The sequence below is a fragment of the Dromaius novaehollandiae genome, chromosome 2, assembly GCF_036370855.1.
Source record: "Dromaius novaehollandiae isolate bDroNov1 chromosome 2, bDroNov1.hap1, whole genome shotgun sequence".
Lineage (NCBI taxonomy): Eukaryota > Metazoa > Chordata > Aves > Casuariiformes > Dromaiidae > Dromaius > Dromaius novaehollandiae.
In genome coordinates, this window is record NC_088099.1 from 128,501,653 (window position 1) to 128,510,540 (window position 8,888).

The following is an 8,888-nucleotide window of genomic DNA, read 5'->3' on the forward strand; positions in this document are numbered from 1 at the left end:
ATCTACCCTTACTCTATCCTTTTTCTCTCTGCCCCGTGCCCCCAAACACATACACTAACAGGTCTCATCTTTTCATGGATTCCTTAGGCATTTGGCTCATACTGTATTAAAAATTCTAGTGAAGGTTGTGCACAGGAGTGCCAGTGCCCTCTTTCTGCTCCCGGGGCATTTGATATACTGTAATATGGCTTCACAGACTGTCCCAGTGCTGAATCAAGATCGCCACTTTGCTGTTTGTGCTTTTGACAAGTGTGGCTGCATGATCCTTACAAAGCAATCTTGATGCATTCCTGCTCAGTTTACTAAAACTTGCATTTTCATTGCAGCTAGGTTGAAGCATCTCTTGTTTAGGGTGCAATCGTCTGTGGTGTCTGCACTTTACTATTTATGTTTACAATTAGTTGCTAAGGGCTGAGTTATTGCTTTTGCCAAAAACACTGTCTTTCACTGAACATTTAGCATTCCCTGGAAATTTAAGAGCAGATGAGCTGCCACAGAGAAGTACAAGGCCGAATGGCAGATCATTTTCTTTAATTTCAAACAAGCGGATATTACAGAAATGTGATTATGTAAGATCAGGGCTAAATCAGACTATATATTTATATTGTGCCTAGCACACTGGATCCATAGTTTTGGTCCATGCTTCTATACAATTCTTTGAGGATATACAGGCTAATAATTTTAGTAAACACATTAATATGAATATGCTAAAGCTTAGAACGGAGACTTGTGCATCCACAACTTGATTTTTTTTCCCTAATTCCATTGCAGTGCACTAAAATGCTGGAGATTCTTAACACACCGTTTGTTCTCAAGAGACACTACTGTAACTAGCTGTCCTAAAACAGTGGGGCTATTCTAAAGATGTTATCTTCCATAATCCTTCAATCTTCCACCACTCCCTAGCAATGACAGTGCTGCCAACTAATTGAAAGCATGGATGAACCTCACTGATGTCTTTGTTTTCCTGAACAAAAGCTTGCACAGTGGAATATCAAACTATTATTCTAGGCTTCTAGGCAGGGAAGTATTATATGTATTATATACACAGGGAATGATGTCCAAGGCAACAAGACACGTTGAGGAGGGTCCAATTTTATTCCTTTTTGAATGAAGCCACATCTAAAACTATGGCTGTGCTACTTTGTCCAGATTCTGTATCTGAAACCTACTATAGTGTTTGAATTTACTAATGGATGATTAATATGCAACCACACCATCCCAAGGTTACAATTAAGGAAAGCATGGTAATATTCTCAAGTGACTTATTGGGAACTTTAAACATTTGGATTCAATTTCTGTCCCTGCCAAAGATTTCATGTGGAAGAGTCCCTCACCAGACAGTTCCTGAATTCACGCAAGGAACATGGTAGTCCCAGACCTACCTTGTCAACAGAGACATGGCAAAGATTTCAGTGTGAGATGGGTTGATTTACTCAAGAGATGCTTCCATCTCTTCTGGTCTCTATTCAGTGGTTCTCCAATGAGACTACAGCCTTAGTTCCTATCTCTGGTGCTTCACTGAAGCACTGAAGCTAGCAGGAATGAATTGGCTGTAATTTCTGTGTGATTCAACTCTGACAAGTGCCTTTGTACACAGCTGGAAATGTCCACAAGGTCATAGCATCAGCAAGTCTTCACAAAAAAGCTTTTATCATTAAAAATTAAGACAAATGTCAGCGGAGGCTTGATTCTGAGGAATCAAACTCTTCAACATTTTGATGTCTTAAAATGTCTCATGGCATGTCTCAGAAATCCCCAACCCTAGCCCTAAAAGTTTTCCTGTGGGGCCTATGGCAACCTGTCATTTTACTTTGCCCATCTGAGAGAAGAGGTCATCTAAAAAGTAGAAAACTTGATTCCAAACCTTATCTACAGTGGTATGACTCCACATACTGCACAAAGGTACAGTTGGTTTGGGGATGGGATAGGAAATGATGTTCAGTTTAACACCGTAGTGAAGAGGCTTTGCTTCTTTTTCATGCTGATGCTTAGTCCTACCACAAGTGGAGACAGCATGAGTTCTGGAAAACAGAATGTCAAGCTTAGAGGCAACTGATAGAAGAAGTACTCATATTCTGACCCCCAAATTGACCTGGGAATAAAAAAAAAAAAGTGAGCACTCTCTATCATGCACAATAGTAAACTACCATTGCTATAAGGCATTATGAAGTTAAGATGGGCTCAAAGGAATCTTTTTTTATAAAACTGCCACACAAATGAATTTATTTACCTATATTGAGTCAAAATGTATTTTTAAGAACCACAAAATCCTCTTTAAAATGTGCTTGATCATAGCCATTAGTTCAGGATTTCTAATATTAAACATGCAAGATCCATGTTCAAAGAAGGGTGTGGGAAGCTCTAAGTCACTATCAACAAGGTTCTTCATGGTCAGAAGGGAACATCTCAGAGACACTTTGAACTCCCACCCAGGCCAAATGCACAGTCAGGACCAAAAGGGGGACAACTCTGCCTGGAAAACTCTTCTTAAAAGAGGCATTTAAGAAGAGTCCTTCACAAGAACTGGGCAAGGTCCACTCTTTTCAAAATGCACCTGGAGGTGGGGTAGCACCCTTTCTGTGGAATTGCACAGCTATTAAACACTCAACCAGGGAAAATGAGGCCTCTCCTGGGATGTCAGTGCCTGTGGAGTCAAACCTGTGGTTTATATACTTTGTAGACTCTTGCTCCAAGCGGTAAAACCCAGGATGGCTGAAGAGACAAAGGCCACACTCCCCATTCCTACTGAGAGAGAAGGGAAGGAGCAACATGTCTTGAAAGGGAGCAAACCTGAATCTGTCTGTAAGCAGACAGGTGTGAGCAATCCTTTTGCTGCAGGAAATCTTAGATTCTGAGAGAGGAAATATTTGTTTGAATTATGTTAATCTAAGAAAGGCCTAAAATCTAGATTTCCCACTTCTAGCCGAGTACCCTAACCACAAGGCTACTGAACAAAAGCTACATTGCTACTACTAGGTGAGCTGTAAGTGTACTCACTTTCAGAGCGGCCAAACATTCCCATCCCTTCTCCAAGGGACACAGAAGATACTCAACACTGCTAGAGCTACTTTTACCAAAATACCTAAATGGGAATTGAAGTGATTAACTTTAGGTAGCCAGGCTTCTCCTGAAAATAAATTTGAGCACAATGCCTACCTAGTTAAGAAGTTTACACTATGTCAGCAGTAATTAGAATGGAAAAAGCATGGGATGGAAATATTCTGGATAGCAAGACCTTCTAGATGGCATGACTGTCGAGGTAGATCAACTTTGTGTGCTATTAATCTCAGCAACCACTGGATGAGCACGTACAATATTGTCACTCATAGCTTTGTGATTTCAAGGCTAATTAGTCCAGCTTTTGTTTTTTTGTTTTTTTGCTTTTTTGGGGTTTTTTTTGCTTTTTTTGCTTTTTTGTTTTGAGTATGCTTAAATACATTAAGTGGGATTCTTCCAGCTGCCGCAGAATGGCAACACTTTCTGCGCAAACTGTCCCATGATCTCTCTGCTACATTCATATCTACACTAAAAGTATGGCTGCAAATTATGGTGGTATTATTCAGTCAGGTGAGAATACACCTAGTTATGGTGAGGTCGTCAACCTTGCAGATAAACCCCAAACCTCACACTTTAAAGGAGCAAAAGGCACAACTGAAACCTCTGTGGAAACAGCACTATGGCCTCATTTTGAGCAGCTGAGTTTGGTTATTATTTTATCGTTATATACTCAAAATGCAGCTAATTTTCTAACAGATAACTACTGATGAGGTACTGTGACAATCTATTTTATGAACTGCCTTGAGATGTCTTATTAATGCTCTGAGGCAAATTTATTCTGTATTTGGACTGCACTGCAATAATTGATTTCTATTCCTTAACTTGTTAGGCAATCAGGGGGAGAAGCTCATCTCCAGTGTCATCAAAGAAGATTACGTTTGAGAGCTTTGTTCAGTTAATTATCAGCACAGCTTTGCATTCATTTCCTCGTTACATGGTTTTACCTAAAGAGCTGGTGTTTATTTCCTAACAAGCTAATACCACATACAGTGGCAGCATGAAGAATATGCTGCAATAGCAGGCGGGACTTACCAGGGAGACTAGCACTGACCAGCGTAGAGGATTGTCCTCTATCATGTGCCAGTGCTGTGATTACAGAGCTGCTCAGCCTCTCCGTCTAGACTCGGACTGTATCTGCCCTTGTGCAGTTTCACAATATACTGTGGTCCCACTGTCATGGTATTATGAGAGGCAAACTGGTAGACTTCCATTGCTCCTTGTAATGACTATAGCTGCGGCTTATCATATCCTATTCCTGAATACTCTGAACTGCATTATGCCAGCACGACATATATTATTTATTAGCTAACAGACTGTTGGTTCTGATTCTCTCACTGCTGCCAGCAGTGATGCTACTGATTGCCCTTTACAGCCATCAGGAGGAGGAGTAGGGCCATAGAGAAGTCAGACATCCAAGTCACAGCTGATCTGCCATTATGGCTAAATACAGGTTTCCTGCATTAGCCACAAATAAACTAAACTTCCCACAGATTTTAGTGGCCTAAGACATTTTGACTACTGCTTCCAAGATGCCGCTTGGTGTGGTCACCGTAATCCATGGAACCAGAGCGTTCAAAATAATGTTCATTAATTAATGATTATGCAGTGAAAAGTCTTCATACTTTTAGTGCTGGTCACAAAAGGTAGCAATACAACTCCTCAGTTCTCTTCTGCCTTGGAAAAAAGTGATGCACTGCACAGCATACGACAGAACTCTAACTTTGGGAGGGTGCTGCTGTGTGACAGGCACTGAAGTTTTAATAAATGTTGTCATTCAGTATCAGCAAGGTGAGAAAGCAGAATAGCCTTTGCTGTCCTTCCACCTTTAATCGAGAATGTAGTCAGTTCAAGCTTAATAAATTCTAAGTGTCTTGACTGATGCATATTATATTTAAAGCTTTTATGGTTTATGGTGACCTGGGAAGCAATACTGGGACTATGTTCCTATCTGTATCTACCCAAGACAAGAAAATTACAAGTTTCGTTCAACAAAAAATTGTTCAGTTTCTTTGTTTGCTTTTTGTATTTAAACATATGGTTTAATATGGATTTTTTTACTTAGATTTTATTTGAACACCACTAAACAATCTATTTATTATAACATGCAGTATTTTATCTAAAAAAGTTTAACATACAGGCAAAAAAATCAAGATAATTAAATTCCTTCCAAATCCTTTCTATATAGTCGGAGAATTATAGATGAAGAAACTTAGAAATCCAAGGAATTGAATAAAAATGTACATTTACAATAGGAAAAAAACCTAGCTTATAATGTCCCAAGCAATATATTTTCACAGCTTCCCATGGAACACTGTTGTACACCTTCAGAGATCTCAGACTCTGCAATTAAAAAATGGAAAGATTAAGTTGATTTACAGTTACAGTTAGAAACCAGATACCCATTTCTACCTGCTGAAATGCTGAAAACCAGATGTCCCAAAGCTTTACTGTAAAATCCAAGAAATTAAATTCCCAGTGCATGCTGCACTCCAGCAATAAGCATGAGAGGAAGATACCCACTACTCATGCGAAATCAAAAATATTTTCTCTCATGGTGTTCACATCCTGATAAGAGTACAAACAATGTGACCCAACAAAAGGTAAAAAGCAGCCTATTTCTACTATTTCTATTGTACATCTAAGTTTACTATATTCAGACACCTACTAGGTAAAAAAAAACCCTTATTTCCAAAAATAAAAAAAATCTCCTGTAACTATATTATAGAAAAAACAAAAGTCCACTCAGACGAGATTACATGCCATGATTTCACTCTGCAGAGCTGTGGGCATACTGTTGCTGGGTCAAAAAGTATTATGGAATAGCATAATGAGTTAATAAAAATGACCCCTGAAAATACCCAAATATTGCATTTCTAGAATGCACATATGTCTAAATGGACAAAGCTAAATTAAAGTGGCTAGCAACTTTAAGCGGCTCCCTTTCTGGCTCCCTGATTTCTCCTCTGGATTCTGACTGTCAGGAGTAGCAGGTCTGTACTTTGCAGCGCCAAACACCTTCAGAGGGGTCTGGAGGGGGATCCCACAACATTGCAGTGCTCTCAGTCACTGCCTGCTTTACCAGATACCTCCTGCCTCACTCATTATGACTACTTTCCTCTAAACCATACAGAGTTGAGACCAGACAGCCCCTCCCCAGTGTGTTGTTTATATAAGAACAAAATACAGAGTAAAACAGTGACGGAAATGTCCTCCACCAGATAGCTTTAGAAATAGTAGTGCCTGGAAAAATATGTTACCTGCGCATGTTCTGACATGAAGCTCAAGGAATCAAATAAGATTGAGATTTTCTTATAAAAATCACAACAGCAAGCTGTTTGGCGAAATCCCAAAAGCCGGCAAGGAAGCTATTGCAAACCTCGGCTCCTTGCGTTGCCCTGAATGGCAAGCCAGAATTTGCCAATTAACGTGCACTTAGAAAAAAGGCTGAGCATGAATAAATAAACACATCGTTAAGGCAACAGGACATTTCAAAATGCTGAAGCCAATGGAAATGCTCAAAATGAAGAGTGCCACTCCAAACATCACTTACTCCTCATCTTGAGCTGAAGATGTTTTCGTTTTTACTGTCTGCATATGTTTGAATAAGGCCAACCTGCTGAGCCCCAGTGACAGCATCCAGCTGAGAAAGGAGGAGGCTAGAGCGATCTGAACACAGTTTTGAAAGCTGCATGTGGAAGTATCAATAAAAAAGCAGAAGTCAAGGCAGCTGCAAGTTCCAGCAAGGCTGCGGTAGGAGACGGTTTACCAGCTCTGCTCAGAACAGAAAAGGCAGCAGCAAAAGAACCAGCAATAAACTTTTTCTGCACGGCACTGATCTCTCTGACCAAGATTTCTAGAGCTTTCATAGTAAATCTCAGGTGATCATATGGCAAACAGATCTCACAAGCAGCATGTACTGACTGTATCTTGCTATCACGAAAGTTTCTAGGAAAACGCCCCTGGAGGAGGATCCCACCCCAGGCTTGGCATGTTCAGTTTTCTCAGCTCCTGCCCAGCCTCTCAGGCTCGGTGCTGGTTCTGCACTAACTCTCCAGCTCAGCAAAGTTGGAGAACTCTTACTGTTTATAAAGCACAACCTCAGCAGACAAGCTTTTCCTATTCCCCAACCTGTCCAGCCTTGCTGCTATTCTTCCTCCTCTAAACCAACCCCGGCAGCTCTTCAGAGCTACGGGATGGGATAATCGACTGAAATCTTTCTCTTAGGTGTCCCTTCGGTCACAAGATCCTGATGACTTCGTATTTGCTGAGGAATGTTGCCTCCATCTGATGCTACTGACACCTCCTTTTTTTACACAAACATTTGAAAAGTGATAATTCTGGCAGTGATGCTAGAGATGGTTTCATCTGTGATGAATTAAAATGTCCAAGAAACTGCAAATATACTGCTTATTTATATCTTAATCATTATGTAACTTGAGTTGAACGAAGTCCAAGACCTACTATAAATGGACAGTACCTACATAGGGTATAAACATAAGTCTACCTTCACCCAGGCATTGAAATACCGATACAAGAAACGTACTGAATGGTTTACAGAAAGCGTGCAGCGAACATGCCCATTTGTAGAGACACTTAGGTATTTAAATCTGTGGGAATGATGGTATGCTCTGTATCTATAGAGAGAACATATGCCAACGTATTTTAGACTAGCACGGTGCCACAGTTTTTCGGCTTTTATGGAGGGGGGTTTTCAGTCACTAGGTACACGGGGTAATTCAAATGACAGCTATCCACCGAGAACGCTGACGTTTTGTATCATCAGGTTCCCACAAGCACTATGAGCATCGGAAACAGCCGATGAGCCTTTATCATACAGCTCACCCACGGCGGGAGGCAGAACACTACAAAATGCCGTCTTTCCCCCCCTTTTAGAAGCTCGGAAGAGACAGAAGCACAAGCCGCGATTTCCGAAGTGCTCCAGCGTGGGGGCTACGCTACTCTCCCTCCCATTCACCCAGCCGGCCGGGGAGAAACCCGCCGAGCCGGGGCGACCGTGCCCGCTGCGCGGGAGCCCCCGCGCCGCGGAGCCGCCGCAGCGGAGCGCTGCGCGCCGGCGGCGGCCGCGGCCCCGGCTCCGGCACAGCCGCGCTCCGGTCCGGCCGGGCGCCCCGCAGCCCGCCGGGGGCCAGCGGCAGTTTTCGCCTCCTGTGCAACTCCCACCAGTGGGAGCGGCATGGATGAGTCAGTCTCAGAGAAGAGAGGAGAAACCACGCGCGGCTCGGCGGGGAAGGCGAGCTGCCCCTCCGCTTACCTTGCTCGGCGGGAGCCCGCGCGGGCCGGGCAGGGATTCCCCGCCTCCTCCCGGCGCTGCTCGCGGGTTCCCCTCGCACCGCGCTGCTGCCAAAGCCGCGGCCAGAGGTTTGTTTTGGTGGCGCTCCTCCGCGGGGAGGGCTCTGCTCTACCTTCCCGGCGCCACATCACCGCCCCCCCGGCGCGCAGGGGGCTGGGGGTGGAAAAGCCGCGCCGCCGGCATCGCCCTCCTACCCCCGAAAACGCGAGCCCGCACGGCGAGCGGCGCCGCGAGCGGCCGGGGCGGCGGCAGGCGGCGGCGGGGGATAAGAGCGCGGCCCGCGCTGCCCTCGCCCCGCCGTAATCCCCCGCGGCCGCATGCGAGGTGGCGGCGCGGCCGCCCGTGTCTGCGGCTGTGCGCGGCGGCGGCGGCGGCGGCGGCGGGGGGCGGCGGGCTCGGCCGCTCCCGGCCGGGGCACGCGGGGCGCCCCCCGCGCCGCCCCCGCGCCGCCCCCCGCGCCGCCCCGCGCATCGCCTGGCGCGCGCACACGCGCGCACCGCCGCGCCCGCACGCCCGC

The 8,888-nt window shown here is 44.6% G+C and overlaps 1 protein-coding gene across 1 annotated transcript in view; it reads right to left on the reverse strand.

Moving 5' to 3' along the window:
- Window positions 1–8,679, reverse strand: part of KCNB2 (potassium voltage-gated channel subfamily B member 2) — a 204,518-nt gene extending 195,839 nt beyond the window's left edge. The window contains exon 1 of the mRNA XM_064507398.1: window positions 8,333–8,679. The gene's annotated coding sequence lies outside the window, so the exon portion shown is untranslated. The remainder of the gene's footprint in view (window positions 1–8,332) is intronic.
- Between the last annotated feature and the right edge of the window lie 209 nt (window positions 8,680–8,888).